At 42.2% G+C, this 16,884-nt stretch overlaps 1 protein-coding gene and 1 long non-coding RNA gene across 20 annotated transcripts in view; one reads left to right on the top strand and one right to left on the bottom strand.

Annotated features, from left to right (window-relative positions):
• ATP2B2 (ATPase plasma membrane Ca2+ transporting 2) overlaps positions 1 to 16,884 on the bottom strand; it is a 281,828-nt gene that overhangs the window by 96,395 nt on the left and 168,549 nt on the right. The gene's annotated exons all lie outside the window — the stretch shown is intronic.
• Positions 1 to 16,884, top strand: part of LOC130276229 (uncharacterized) — a 220,822-nt gene that overhangs the window by 93,809 nt on the left and 110,129 nt on the right. The window contains exon 2 of one of the 5 annotated variants that reach the window (XR_008845057.1): positions 12,814 to 12,897. The exons of the other annotated variants lie outside the window; for them this stretch is intronic. This is a non-coding gene — a long non-coding RNA (uncharacterized LOC130276229). The remainder of the gene's footprint in view (positions 1 to 12,813; positions 12,898 to 16,884) is intronic. 5 annotated transcript variants of the gene reach the window in all.

Consider the following 16,884-nt stretch of genomic DNA (forward strand, 5'->3'; position numbering starts at 1 on the left):
AAGAAAAAAGATGGCTGCCTCCTGAGAATGGAGATAAAGAGGGGGAAAGGTGGCTGTCTACTCAGAGGCCAGAACAAGGGAAAAGGATGACTGCCTCCTGAATATACACCACTTCTCTCTTCTGAGTTTTGATATTCTAATTAAGGAAAAAATGAGAGCAATGACTATGGACATCATGTCTGCTTTTGTTTGTTGTCTGGTTTATACATGTACCTTTAGGGCCTCATTTATCAGAACAGAAGATCCAGTTATGGTATCTCTAGTCAACAACAGCAGAATATGAGAGCTGTGGTTGCAATACTGTCTACAGGTGCCTGGCAGCTTACTGTCCTGAATCCAACCACGCTTCTACATCCAGGACTGCACAGGAGAATGACCCAGGTAACAGATTGTAGGAAGGGTAATGAATAAAAACACAGGACAAGCAAAGGTATATACAATCTGACAATACCACATTAATAGAGCCAAAAATACAGTGATCCCTCAACTTACAATGGCCTCAACATACAATAGTTTCAACATACAATGGTCTTTTCTGGACCATTGTAACTTGAAACCAGACTCAACATACAATGCTACGGACAGTCTAGATCTGTGAAACATGTCAATGGCTGGAAGAACTGACCAATCAGAATGGACATTCACTGGTAAAACACCTGTATTACTATAAGTACATGCACTGACTAGCTGTCTGGTAGTGCCCCCTACAGTACAGGGAGATATTACTTGTTCTGTACTCTTTACCTGTGCCTCGGTTAGCTGCTCCTTTGGACACCAGGTGAGGGCGGCTCCATGTTACTTTATTAGGACATTGCGTGTACAGTACAGGATCCTGAAGAAGCTCCTGTCCTCTACATAGACAGTGATTACAGCTCCCAGCAGATCTTTCTTACTTTTATATGTAGGAACTTGTTTTATCTGTATTAGTTATCTACTTATTTTTCTTTAATCCTCCCTTTTTCCTATTTTTGGATGACATTTTGGGGATTCAGAACCAGGTTTTCGTAGAGTTATGGTCTCAACATACAATGGTTTCAACATACAATGGTCGTCCTGGAACCAATTAATATTGTAACTTGAGAGACCACTGTATTAGAAAAATACATTTAATCCAGAGAAGAATAATAACAAAATTATCCAAAAAACATGGCACTCCAAACGTGATGAATCTTTCATTTGTAAATGAGGTCTGTACGCAGTTAAAAAAGAATCTGTAGTAATGTATGTACAACATAGAGAGATGCTATTATGTTCTAGTACCAAGTGTCAAGGAGGCATTCCCAAGCCCCTGAAGTGCCGAGGGCTAGAATCTATCTGCTTTCCTCCCATCCCATTGACTTGCAGTCAGCTGGAAGCCGAGCTCTTTTACATCTCACATATGCACACAATTTGTATTTACAGCATAAGAACGAGATATGGAAGCTCGGCATGGTGCTGGCGGCAGCGCACTGGTGGGTTTGATCAGTACGTCAGAGGGTGGGTGCGCCATCTGACATAGGCACAATCCAACTGGGTGACACATTATGGCAAAAATATGGAAGTTTAAAAGAATGCAGTGTCTGTTTGCATGCTGCTCTTAGGGACCAAAATAGGATGTTGGAATGTTACTTCTGGGACTTCTCACAGACCTCTTCAATGAGGATCTTCATCTAAATCATCTCTGGGGACCTGGTTGAGTGGTCTAATCATGGTCCAATGTCTAAGATGTTACACACATCTGCTTTAGTACTATCATAGCAAGAATAATTGTTTTGTACTTTTACCCCTTTGTGTTCTAACCCTCTGATGAACCCCATCAGGGGGAAGCATGTTGGGATTATACATGCAGTTTATAGGATTTGGTTGTGTGGGGGGAGGTGTAGGTCTTTATATTGAGAGGAAAGTATTAGCCATTTGGTATGGGCAACTTTGCCACCTATATATATCTGGTTTAAATATAACCATAGACAAGACAAGACATTTGTTACCGTTTTTCTGCATACTTTAAAGCATTGTGATTTGTTGGTTTCTTTATTACCATGGTTCGGATTCTATACATTTTAAATATATATCCAATAAAAGTTACATTAATCATCTTTTCCGTGTATCTTTTTAAAGTGTACCAGTTGTCAACAAAAACCTTTTATATAATGTAGATAATAATATTATGGGGGGAGATTTATCATTGCTTTTAGAGCATTTCTTTTGTCTATGTTTTGGTGCAGTTCAGGCGCAAGCAGCATATTTAGCGACTTTTATGCGTCTTTTGATATAGACAGTTTCACTCTTTTTGCCTACCCCTAGAACATTTTCTTTTTGACCATGCAGTGGTCACATATTTATCATTTGTGACTTTTGTCAAAAGTCGTTATTTTGTGCGCAAAGGTACTTTTTTAGGCGCAAAACTACACCACCTACCAGTAGGCGTGAGAATCCCTTCTACCTTCCGCAATTCAACCTTTAACCTCTTGTGGATGACAGCATCCCACTCCCCTTCTATGACACGTGCTCAGGAGCTGAGCGCAGGTCATAGATGGTTGGTCCTGGCGGCTATCTGCCACCAGGACCCATCTGTAATGCCAGACTTCACCGATCATGGTGATGCCCGGCTTTAACCCCTTAGACACCGCAATCAAATTTGATTGTAGTGTCTATAATGCAAGTAAAAATGTCACGGCAGCTCTCCGAAAGTAAATAAAAACACCTAACCTGCCAAATTCAGGACCTGGGAAAGTGTCTACTTCCCTCCCTCACAAGTGTCTAGAAGAAGTGTATGTGGTAGAGCTTTTCCCACCACAGCAGAGCTGCACAAAATTCATCATCCTGCTGCACCTTCTTGATAAATAAGATGCACGCTAGTCACAGCCACCACCCAAATAAATGTGGGAAAATAGCTCTACCGTAGACATTCTTTGATAAATCTGAGCCTATATTAATATTTGTAATATACATTGGTTAAAAATGTGTATATTTGTGGGTGAAAAAATGCTGTCTCTGCATGTTTGTCTCTGTGAGGAGTCCAAATACAGGAAGTGAGGGCAAGACAAGCAGGGCCATAGCATGTCACAGAGCCTTACTGCACAGAGCCCTACATGTCCTCTGTGCACTGAGCCCTGCTTGTCCACCCTCACTTCCTGTATTTGGACTCCTCATAGAGACACTCAGTCAATAGCTGCAGAGACAAAAATATACAAATTTTTTAACCAATGCATATTACAAATATACATATAACTACATATTATCTACATTGCATAAAAAAAATGTTGTTGACAACAGGTACACTTTAAGAGACATCTATTATCTTTTGACATTTTCTCTCAGAGGTTTTTCAATGATAAATTCCCCCAATACTCAACAAACAAAAATATATTGTATAGAGTGTTTTTATATTGCACTATAGACTTTAAATTTACATTGGGCTGCACAAAAAGTAATACCATGAATTATGTTACAAAAATATGGCATTTTTAGCAAAAGCATTATTTGTGTTAAACCAACCTAATGGAGGTAAGGGGAGGACTTGCTCATTTCATATGCAAAAGCAGCCCCCTGCTGTCCATCAGCAGGATTTCCCAACAGAGAGTTTGGCCCTTTTCTGTGCCCAGTATGACTGTGCCACAGAGCAGAAAGCAAGGTCCATGAAGACATGGTTGGGTTAGTTTAACCCCTTCTCGACCTATGACATACCTGTACATCATGAGTGGGAAGGTGTTCCCGACCCATGACGTACCAGGTACGTCATTAAAATTTTTGCTGCTACTCGCGGCATCCCGCAGCGCCCAGTAAGATGGTGGCTATCACTGATAGCCAGCCATCTTACCATGCGACCACGGGGGTTTTTATCCCCCACCCCCCCAGCGATCGCTGCTATCAGCTAGTCAAATCTGACTAGCTGATAGCAGCTCGGTGTGTGAGTCCTGATCATGGGGATCGGTCGGGACACACACCGCTCTGCTAAGTGTCCTTTACCCATCCCCCGGCGTCACTTACCCGGCCATGCGGTGTCCCGAGCAGTCCCGGCGCGAGCGGCGTCCTCCAGGCGGTCCCGGAGGTGGTGCGTCCCGGCGTCCTCCAGGCGGTCCCGGAGGTGGTGCGTCCACTCAACCAGGTCCCCAGAGATGATTTAGATGAAGATCCTCATTGAAGAGGTCTGTGAGAAGTCCCAGAAGAAACATTCCAACATCCTATTTTGGTCCCTAAGAGCAGCATGCAAACGTCTGGTACGCTACTGTTTCCTAAACGGGCCTCCAGCTGTTGCAAAACAACAACTCCCAGTATTGCCGGACAGCCATTGACTGTCCAGGCATGCTGGGAGTTTTGCAACAGCTGGAGGCACCCTCTTTGGGCATCACTGGCATAGAATACCCCTATGTCCACCCCTAAGCAAATCCCTAATTTAGGCCTCAAATGCGCATGGCGCTCTCTCACTTTGGAGCCCTGTCATATTTGAGGGCAACAGTTTTGGGACACATATGGGGTATCTCCATACTCGGGAGAAATTGCCTTACAAATTTTGGGGGGCTTTTTCTTCTTTAACCCCTATGAAAAGGTGAAGTTGGGGTCCACACCAGCATGTTAGTGTATAAAAATTGAATTTTTTACACTGACATGCTGGTGTTGCCGCATACTTTTCATTTTCACAAGAGGTAAAAGGGAAAAAGACCCTCAAAATTTGTAATGCAATTTCTCCCGAGTACGGAGATACCCCATATGTGGGCGCAAAGTGCTCTGGGGGCGCACAACAAAGCTCAGAAGGGAGAGTGCACCATGTACATTTGAGGTGATTTGCACAGGGGTGGCTGATTGTTACAGCAGTTCTGACATAAACGGAAAACAATAAATATCCATATGTGACCCCATTTTGAAAACTACACCCCTCATGGAATTTAATAAGGGGTACAGTGAGCATTTACACCCCACTGGTGTATGACAGATTTTTGGAACAGTGGACTGCAAATGAAAAATACAATTTTTCATTTGCACAGTCCACAGTTTCAAATATCTGTCAAACGCCAGTGGGGTGTAAATGCTCACTGTACCCCTTATTAAATTCCATGAGGGGTGTAGTTTCCAAAATGGGGTCACATGTGGGGGGGTCCACTGTTCTGGCACCATAGGGGCTTCCTAAATGGGACATGCCCCCCCAAAACCCTTTCAGAAAAACTCACTCTCCAAAATCCCATTGTCGCTCCTTCCCTTCTGAGCCCTCTACTGCGCCCGCCGAACACTTTACATACACATATGATGTGTTTACTTACTTGAGAGAAATTGGGTTACAAATTTTTGGGTGATTTCCCTCCGTTTACCCCTTGTAAAAATTCAAAAATTGGGTCTACAAGAACATGCGAGTGTAAAAAATGAAGATTTAGAATTTTCTCCTTTACTTTGCTGCTATTCCTGTGAATCACCTAAAGGGTTAAAACACTTACTGAATGTCATTTTGAATACTTTGGGGGGTGCAGTTTTTATAATGGGGTCATTTATGGGGTATTTCTAATATGAAGACCCTTAAAATCCACTTCCAACCTGAACTGGTCCCTGAAAAAGTGCGATTTTAAAAATCTTGAGAAAAAGTGGAAAATTGCTTCGGAACTTTGAAGCCCTCTGGTGTCTTCCAAAAGTAAAAACACGTCAATTTTTTGATGCAATCATAAAGTAGACATATTGTATATGTGAATCAATATGTAATTTATTTGGAATATCCATTTTCCTTACAAGCAGAGAGTTTCAAAGTTAGAAAAATGCAAAATGTTCAAAATTTTCATAAATGTTTTAGATTTTTTACCAAGAAAGGATGCAAATATCAGTGAAGTTTTACCAATAACATAAAGTAAAATATGTCACGAAAAAACTATCTCGGAATCAGAATGATAAGTAAAAGCATCCCAGAGTTATTCATGTTTAAAGTGACAGTGGTCAGATTTGCAAAAAATGCCCAGGTCCTGAAGGTGAAAATGGGCTGGGTCATGAAGGGGTTAATGTGGAAGAGCTTGACTTGCCTGCACAGAGCCCTGGCCTCAACTCCATTGAACACCTTTCAAAAAAAAGAAGATTGTGAGCCAGAGCCTTTCATCTAACATCATTGACCTCACAAATGCTCTTCTGTTTAAATGGGCAAAAATTCTCACAGACTTGAAGGTCTTTCCAGAAGAATAATACTAATATTTTTCTCTATATACTGCAAGTCTATGGGCACATTTTAGGCTTTTTCTTGTGACGTTCTTGCATGAAACATATAGTAGTTTTCCTATTTACCACTAGATGTCAGCTGAATAGGACTCACTTCAGACTGGCCGGAGAGCCTTTCATTTTACAGCATGCAGGGAAACGGAATGTTTTGGGAGTCACACTAAGGCTATGTTCCCACTTATATTTTCAGCCATATTTTCAGCCTTATTTGTAGACTTTTCTTTGCATAAAACTATGATCCCGAACAGTTTTTTTTTGCCATTTATTTTTCTTTTGTCAGCTTTTTCAACCCTTTGCAGCTCAAAATACTGTGTGTGGACATAACCTTAGGGTCCATTGACAGGGGGGTTATTGCCAATCTACAAGTTGATGCAAGATATTTGGCGCACGTTCAGAGAACTAACTGCACAACTCCATTGTCAGGAGTGAACTGCTGCATGATCAATCTTATCATCCACTTCCTTCCATTATTACAACAAACAATGATTTCTCTGCCCATATAAAAGAGAATATGCTTGTTCATGCACTGAACGCTCGGCTTTTCACACTGGGCAATTATCAGAAGCAAAGGTTCCTACAACCATTCATTTGGAGAATAATCACCCTGTGTAAAAGGGATTATAGGATGGAGAGGTTAGCAGTAATCCCTCAGGCAATAGCTAGCATTTGTGGGGTTCACATATCAACTGTGTGTTTCTTTATAAATTCTCCTATGCTGTCAGTCATGCAGCACATTGATAAAATTACACATGGGATATGACTGTGGACGATATGGGTGGATTCTCTAAGCTGTCCGGAGATCATTGTGATAATCACATTACTTACAATGCGTCCTGATCAATGGCAGATTCTGTCCATAATGTTTCCAGCTTTGTTGAACTGATGGAATTTTGTTATATCAAGCTGGAGGGTTATCACCTTGGGCACAACATTGCTGGTTAGGGTTACTGGTTTATCTGTCCCAGTGGATAGGACTATAGCTGGACATACATATGCACCAAATGTTCTCTATTGACATGTACAGTAAGAGAATTATGTCATGTATGTCTTTGCACTGTTAGTCTGCATTACATTGTAGTGCACTCCTCACAACATCTAGCACCCTCTGCAGGCTTCCCTTTGCTCCTTCCTGCCATATTGAGGATGACTGATGATAATAATGACCATAAAAATAATTGATGGTAATGATGCTAACAATAAATGAGGGATATTAATAATGATGACCAACAACAATTCATGATGATGACAATAATGATGATTCATAATGGTGGTGATTAATGCTGATGACTTCATAGACGATAATGATAATTGATAAGAATAGGGATGATTGATGGTAACGGTTGGCGTTGACCATAACAAAGATGACGAGAATGATTGATGTTGATGACTATCATTCATGGAGCTGATGATTGACGATGAGTTTGCCTGCTGATACATCTATGGCTTTCAATGTAGTTTGATGGAATGGTAAGGCTGATGTACAGCCTTTGAACAGTCCTGTGGAATATGTAGCCGCTAGAGATACCAGAGATAAATAATAAATATTCTGTTAAGGCTGTCCCTCCAGACTCTCCTACATTTCTTATTGATGGTCTCATGTAAAGGTTTCCACTATCACTGCCAGGCACAATGGCGCAGTTATTAGAAGCATGCTGTTCCTTCTTTCAGAGGGCAGAAAAAAGCACAGATCTGTTAGCAGCTTCTCTGGTCTGATGGGCAGGAGCATCCATAATTCATCCGTCACCACCTGAAACTTAACCGACCTGAAAATATCTAGCAGTGACCTGGAGCCCAGCGCCACCCACCTTAATATTTTCTCAGAAAAAGTAGAAACTCTCCATATTGTAAGAGAGTAACCATCAGTGGATATGAGACATATACTGCAGTTGTAATAGCTGAAAATCTTAAAATACTGTGTCTCTTTTCATGTTTTACTTAAATGGGTACTTCACTGCCCCAGTGTCTGGACCACTTAGTTCCAAACGCTGTGGGGGTCGTGACATCACGGCCACGCCCCTCGTGGCATCACGCCACTCCTCCTCAATGCAAGTCTCTTCCCACAGATTTGCATTGAGGTGCCGTGGCGTCGGACTCCCGCAGGGGCGTGGCCGTGATGTTGCGACTCCCGCAGCCCACTCCTACGTTCAAAACGAAATGTTCCGGATGCTGGGGCAGTGAAGTACCCCTTTAACAGACATTAAAGTGTGTAGGTGCCTAATATTGTGTAGGTTCCTTTCATGCCGCCAAAGCCAATCTGCACTAAAGGTGTCCTATAGTATTTGGCACATTAGTGCAGACCCTTTAAGTTCCATAAACTGGGAGGTGTTGCCTCCATGGATTAAACTTCAGCACATTCTACAGATGCTTGATCAAGCTAAGATCCATAGATCTTCAACTCTTTGTCCTATTCCTTAAATCATTTGTGAACAATGTTTGCAGTATGGAATACTACTGTAATGAAGAGTTGTACTTGGCCAGCAGCAATGTTTAGTTAGGTGGTATGTTTCAAAGTAAGGCTCTGTTCACATCATATGTATGCCTACATTGGAGGTATACACCAGGAAAATTAACAATAGGATACATCACGTATGGTTCTTATTGTAAAAAGAACTTATACAACATGGTATGGTTTTTCACAGTAGCACTAAGATTAATGGATAATGGGTGCTGAGTAGGATCCCAATAATGAGTATGCATAAAACACATAACTCTAACTCACATGTCTATTGAAGAGGCAGTCAAAATCACCATAACACTTTGGTCTACATATTCAGGACTTTTATTACATAAGATCACTGCAGGAGCCAGGAGGAAATCCATATCTTAAAGAGGTCATGTATTATGCGGGAAGTGACCCAAATTTAGTCAGTTGCTCAGTTTGGGCCATTAGAGTGAATGAACCTGCTGCTGTATGCTGCAGTATATGTCAACATCCCTTACGATGGGATGCACACATGTATCTAGGATGCACTGCATTAACCATCTACTGACAAGATCACTTCTCACACCCAAAATATCTACTGAGGACATCACTTCTTACAACCAGAACATTTACTAAGGACATCACTTCACACAGCCAGAATATCTTCAGAGGACATCACTTTTCCCAACCAGAATATTTACTGAAGACATCCCTTCTCGCAACCCAGAATATCTCCTGAGATCACTTTCTCACCCAGAATATCTACTAAGGACACCCCTTCTCCCAAACAGAATATCAAATGGGGACATCATTTCTTTTAACACAAATATATACTAAGGGACATCCCTTCTCCCAACCAGATTATTTACTTAGGACAACATTCTCCCGACCAGAATATCAACTGGGGACATCACTTCTCCCAACCCAAATGTCTACTGAGGATCATTTCTCAAGCCCAGAATAACTGCTAAAGAAATTTTCTGAGGACGTAGCTTATCACATTTAGAACACCAACCAAGGACTTAAATTCTGCATATCAGAATATCTACTGAGGACATCACTTCTCCCAATCGGAATAACTAATAAGGATGATACTTCTCCTATCCGGAATATCTACTTAGGATGTCACATCTCCCAACCAGAATATCTATTGAGGATATCACTTTTTATACCAAAACCTATGGCTGTTCTTTGCCCCTATCTGTGTGTAGGGAAAGATGTGTTAATCAGGACTGGCCCCACTGACTGGTTAGGCTGGGTTCACACCACGTTTTGTTAAATACGGTTCCCGTATAGGGCTGGGAGGAGGGGGCGGGGCTTAATCGCGGCACCCACACTCAGCCGTATTCGAGAACCGTATTTAATGTATGTCTATGAGCCGACCAGAGTGAACCGCAGGCTCTGGTCGGCTTCGTTTTCGGCCGTATGCGGTTTCCCTACCGCAGGCAAAAACGTGTTCGACCGTGTTTTTGCCTACGGTCATGAAACCGCATACGGCCGAAAATGAAGCCGACCGGAGGCTGCGGTTAACTCTGGTCGGCTCATAGACATACATTAAATACGGTTCCCGAATACGGCTGAGTGCGGGCGCCGCGATTAAGCCCCGCCCCCTCCTCCCAACCGTATACGGGAACCGTATTTGACAAAACGTGGTGTGAACTCAGCCTTACCTGGGTCCTGCTGGCTTTTTTAACTATGATTACTCTAAAACACCCGAGCATATCAGAGTCAATCATAGTGTTCAGGAACCCGCTCCTTGCACCTGTTTTATGTCACCCACGGTTTAGGCAGCATAAAACAGGTAAAAGGGCTCCCAAAAACCATTAATCACCTATCCACGTCAGGCTACTGTAAGCTAAACTGTGTAGTATTTGTCGACTGAAAAACTGGTGAAATCACTTGTTTGGGATAATTTTGCCAAGATCACTGTCTTGTTCCCCCTGTGATATCTTCTGTGCCTGTTAAATTCAGATGTAAAGTCTTGAATTGGGGACATTCTTCCTTGCCAGTTAGTCACCTTAGAAGATGGAAGACTCCACGACAGAAGCCGGCAAGTTCCTTACAGCCTTTGCCCATTCCAGAAATCCCCTTGTCTCATGTAGTGGTGAACTCTTTGAAATCCAAAGAAGAGGGGGAGACCAAAGGGGGGGGGGGGTACTGTAATGCCTGCGCTCCGGCCGGACACGCCGGCCGTCAGCGCTCTTTGCTCATGTCCCGGCTGCCGGCGGGGCTGGGATTCACATCGTGGGACGTGCCTGCATGCGTGCCTTCGCCTCCTAGGGCGCACGTGCCGGAGCTCTCACTCCTAAAGGGCCAGTGCTCATTTAACTAAGTGTCTACACCTGCACCCTGTCCTTAAATATCAGCTCCTCCCTTGGTTCCCTGCCAGATCTTTGGTTATCTATGGCCATTGTGAAAGTCCTGTGTCTCAGTTACTGTGTACCTGTTCCTTGCTATCTTCCTACCCTGCACCTGTGTTCCTGCCCTGACCTACTGCCATCTTGCCACGTCCTGCCAGTCTCCTTCTGTGCCACGCCACCTCCCAGCTACCTGTGTGGACGAGTCACGCCAGGAGTAGCGACCTGGGTGCCGCCTGCCGCAGCAAGACCATCCCACTTTGCGGTGGGCTCTGGTGAAAACCAGCGGCACCTTAGACTCCGCTCCCTGGCACGGCTCATGTCATCATCCACACAGGCCCAGAGGATCCACCACCTGCCGAGACCCGTTAGATAAAGGATAAAGGATCAAGAGAGTACAGCTTAACCTTTCAACTACTATTCTGTGATTATATTTTACATGGCTTATACAAAATGTAATCTTCATATGCTCTTATCATACACTATTCATAAAATGCATTCAGTTTTTAGACCCTTTTACTCTTTATATTTTGTTATGTCTCAGTGTTTCATAATGACAACGTTAAAACAGAATTTTTATACATTTTAGCAAAACTACAATTTTATATGGTAAATTCAGTTGATTGGACAGGATTTAGAAATACGCAGTCCTGTCTATTTAAGATCTCTCAGGTGACAATGCATATGAGAGCAAAATCCAAGCCATGAGTTAAAAAGAACTGTCTGTAGAGCTAAAAGACATGATTGTGTGGAGGTAAAGATCTGGGAACGAAAAAATTAATTCCAAGAACACAGCGGCCTCTATAATTCTTAAAAGGAAGAAGTATGAATATACTTGGACTCTTTCTCCAGCTGGTCGTCCCACCAAAGTAAGTTATCAGGAAATAAGGGTCTTGGCATGAGAGGTGACCAAGAATCCAATAGTCACATTGGCTGAGATCCAAAGATCCTGTGTGCAGATAGGAGAAACTTCCAGAAAGTCATCACTGCAGCCCTTCACCAATCTGGGCTTTATGGTAGAGCAGCCAGAACGAAACCTCTTCTCAGTAAAAGACACATGAAAGCCTGGAGTTGGCAAAAAGACACCTAAAAAACTCACAGACTGTGAGAAACAATATTCTCTGCTCTAATGAAAACAAAATGGATCTTTCTAGCCTCAATTGTCATGTCTGGAAAAAAAAACAGGCACTGTTCATCCCCTGTTTAATACCTTGCCTACAGTGAAGCATGGTGGTGGTGGCAGCATCATGCTGACGGGGGTGTTTTTTAGTGGCTGGGACAATGAGTCAGGGCTGAGAGCACTCTAGACCTCAGACTGAGCCCAATGTTCACCTTTCACCAAGACAATGACCCTAAGCACACAGCCAAGACAACACAGGAGTGGCTTGAGCCGAATGGAACATATCTGGAAATAACTGAAAATGTCTTCGACTGAGGGGCTCAATCCAACCTGACAGAGCTAAAGAAGATCTACAAAGAATGGCAGAAAATGCCCCAAATCCAAGTGTGCAAACACGAGGGTGTAATCTAAAAGTCTACTCTTACTGTGTGTATTTCACCCACATGGGCCCTGAGGAATGCAATTATATATATATATTCATAGTTGTACTATATTGACTGGAATTTTAATAAATCATTTTTATACTAATTCTTGGTGTCTGTATAATCCTTGGGCCACAATATTGTGTGGTTTTCTAGTACTTTTTAGGGTATTGCTTGATTAGGATATTGGATTTAGGGTAATGGTTGATTATTGATGTGCTCGGATCGTGGGTAATGAGAGTGGAGTGAGCCATGTCTATCTAGTTCTTTTTTTAGTAAATTAGCAAATATTTCTAATGTTCTGTTTTCCCTTTGTCATAACAGGTATTGGGTGCAGAATCACGTCGAAAACTTGTTTTTATACATTTTAGTACATAAAATAAGAAAATGTAAAAAAGAAAAAAAAAGGTAAAAGGGTCTAAAAAATTTCTGGATGCAATGAACTTTATCGACTTTGTTCTACCACTGTATTGTTGACACAAACGTATGTAACAACTATTTCCTGCACTCTTGACCACATAATAGTGAAGGGGTTAAAGTAACATCTAGTTTGTGCTCTACATCAGATATTTGTGTCATCCTATGATCAAACACCCAACCTTACACATAGGATTCTGTGTAATTGTCCTGACAGAGGTATAGCAGGGTAATGTCGCCTTCTGTTTTTCCTTGCCCAGGGCACTGCTGCTCTGCCACCGAGCCCTCGTCCTGCAAAAAGCTGGCAAAATATATTACATCATATGGGGCTTGTCACCTCCCAAGGCTTTCATTTGGAGTGCTGCTCTAAGGTGCAGAGGAATCTCTTACTTTGTTTATGTCATTATATGTACATTGTGATGCGATAAAAAACAAAGCCTATCATGGATGCCAATAACTTGGCTCAGGTCATAGACATGACTCCCTTCCTAGCATATTGGTATGACGGCAGCTGGAAGAGTCATGGGGCAACAGTACTAACCACACAAGTCACAAAACTGGAGAGTGCCCATGAGACTACAAGATGAAACAAGATGGCCCCGAGTATATGAAACAATGGAGCAAGTACGTTACATTTTATATAACCAGCATAGCAATATATATATATATATATATATATATATATATATATATATATATATACAACCAGTCATATTACAGTAAGTCTTACAATAACCAGTTAAGTGGAAACGTAAGAACTCACCATTAAAATCCCGCAGGACCCAATTCAAACCATTAGGGCGCGGGTGGCAATGAGGCTGCTGCAGGCAGGACTGGGTGGTCAGTCGCTATGACTGCAGGTCCCACAAATCCTGCGCATTCCCGTACAGCCGCAGCAGTTTTGGTCCCTCCCTCCACTGATTTTACCCATCCGGCAGGGCATGTTCTTGGGTCTCCTCCCATGCCCTCGCTGCGACATAGAACGGCCACCATCTGGTGGGGGCTGCCCTGAAGGACTCGACCTGTACCTCACCAGCTGCGGCGCTCGTATTTCCCTTTCGCTGTAAAGGACTCCCTAATTATCCCGATCCTGCTTTATGTATAAATGTGGGCATAGTAGGCATGGAGCCTCGGTATCTGCAGAGAATTGCACTGGTAACCCAGGTCTAGTCTGTACTACAGACACTAGGGTGCAATGCTCTGCACATAATGCAATAGGAGGGACCTATGAGTGGAGGGTAAATCCAATATTATTAACATTTGACCGCTAAGCGGTCACTAAGACCCTAAATTTCCCACCCAATTTAAAACTTAACGTTTAATGAGCCGAGATTAAAATAACCTCACACATATTGATCCATGGTGCATTGATTGGCATGACACTGCATGCTATAGAAGTGAATTGAAAAATTAGACTGTGGCTGCAGTCCACAGTCTATAGTGTGAGACAATTAAAAATCTAACACATTGCCCGCCCGCCCGACGTTTCGCCACAGGCTGTGGCTTTATCAAGGGCTAAGAGGCAAATGGCGTGCAAACAAGCCTTGCAGGGGTTTAAATAACCTCCTGTCTCTAACGTCATTAGAACATGTCACTTCCTGTATTAACATGACATCTCATTGGTTACAATCATATGCAGACTCATGATTGACCGCTTCCTGGCCAATGAATTTTTAGACCAGGATGCATCTTGCTATATTCGTTTGATTGACAGCATCCTTGACCAACCAGCTGAGAACAATCAAGCTTCTGAACTCCTCATTGGTGCCGGAAGCTGTATACGTATGTGCGCCATCGGTCCTGCGCTAACTAATAGCTTCCCGAACCTCCGATATGGGCGCATGCGCAGTACGGATGCGCAGAAAAACGTGCGCGAATACTTAGTCATATACAGGCACTGCTGGAAGCTGCGCGACAGACATATGCGCCGGCACTTAGCCGATTTTTGGCATATGATTCACTCATGGCTATTGTGATAGGGCTGTAATACACAATATAACCACTATTGTGAACAACGACTGCGTAGCAAGTGATAGGTTAATTCGAGAACACTAATAAGTTACTATCTGGCAATATAAGACGGCCAACCTAGCAACGTAAGTATAAGATCAGAACAAGGAAATATTAATCGATAGAGGGAGGAGCAATTACTCATCTGTTCTGCATAGATGTAGTCATAATTAATTCATATCTCAACGGAAGTTAATCATAAATATAATTAATAAAGGCTTATAACGGCTCTTCTATATAGTAACAATTGTAATAAGTGATTCCTGTCCTACAAGAAGGCTGCAAAGGTGAAGCCTTCATTCAGTCCATTTGGACTTTGGGATTTTAATCTCCAAATCCAACGGGCTTCTTCTTGAAGCAGTCTGGTGTTAAGATTGCCACGTCTCGGACCTAGTTTACACTGGGTAATGCCACAGAAACGTAATTCAAAGGGAGCATCATTGTGTACAGTCCTCATATGCCTAGCAATTGGCGTATCTTGGTAGGTGTTAATAGTACTCATATGTTTTGAGATACGCCTACGCAATTGTTGAACTGTCTTTCCTACATAGATTTTAGGACAATTGCAAGTGGCTAGGTACACTACCCCCGTCGTTTGACAGGTGATGAAGTCCCTAATTTGATATTTCCGATTATCAATCGGATTAGAGAATTCTTTTGTACGTGGCATAAATTTGCAAAAATTGCACCGTCCACATGGATGTGATCCTTGAATTGAAGATTTCAACCAACTGGATGCAGACTCCTCTGCATAAAAACTCCTAACTATTTGATTTTGAATATTGGGTCCTCTACGATAGGTTATAGAGGGGTGAGTAGAGATCACCTCCCTAAGGTCATTATCCACCTGTAATATAGGCCAATATTTCCTAAGTATATTCATGATTTTTTGATTGTGTTGATCAAAAGTTCCGATACACCTAATGATCTTTTGGCCACTATTGTCTTTAGCCAATTTGTGATCACGTAATAATTCAGATCTTGGAGTAGCCCTGGCTCTGGCGAAGGCCTTGTGAAGGACTTTCTTAGGGTAACCTCTATTGGTGAAGCGTCTATACAGGAGATCACATTCTTCTTGAAATTTAAGAGGGTCAGAGCAATTCCTTTTGGCTCGTAGATATTGACTGATAGGGATGCCTTTCTTCAATGGTACGGGATGATAACTCTTCCAATTGAGAAAACTATTGGTTGACGTAGGTTTACGATATATAGAAGTGTGAATGTGACCAAGTGAATCAATAGTGATAGTGAGGTCAAGAAAATGAAGAAATTTATCATGAATTTCAGAAGTAAAGTGCATATTAATATGATTAGTGTTAAGTGCTTGAACGAAGGATTGAAATAGTTGTGTGGTGCTGTCCCAAAAAATCAATATATCATCTATATAACGACCCCAAAATAAAATGTGAGAGTTAAATTCTTGAAAAGTGTCAGAGAAAACGTGAGTGTCTTCCCACCACCCTAAGAATAAATTAGAATAATTCGGTGCACAAGGAGTGCCCATAGCAGTGCCCTTCAACTGAAAATAAAAGTGCCTATCAAAAAGGAAAAAATTGTGAGTAAGTAGAAAACGTAATAAGGTCAAAACAAATTTGTTGTGTGCTGTGTACTGAAGACCTTTAGTCGTTAGGAAATGTTGTACAGCATGAAGTCCCTGTTCATGTTGGATGTTTGTATAGAGAGATTCCACATCCAAACTAGCTATAAGGGTACCTGGAGGGAATGTGATCTCCTGTAATTTCTTCACAGTGTCCTTGGTATCCTTAATAAAGGACGGAAGAGAGGAAACAAAAGGGGCCAAGAACTGATCTACATAGTGACTGATATTTTGTGTAATATTGTCACACCCTGAAACAATAGGTCTGCCAGGGATAGGGGAACTCCGTTTGTGCACCTTAGGAAGGGCGTAGAAAGTGGCTATTGTTGGCGATGGATTAAAGAGATATTTAAATTCTTCTTCTGTTATCA

The sequence above is a fragment of the Hyla sarda genome, chromosome 6, assembly GCF_029499605.1.
Source record: "Hyla sarda isolate aHylSar1 chromosome 6, aHylSar1.hap1, whole genome shotgun sequence".
NCBI classification, from domain to species: domain Eukaryota; kingdom Metazoa; phylum Chordata; class Amphibia; order Anura; family Hylidae; genus Hyla; species Hyla sarda.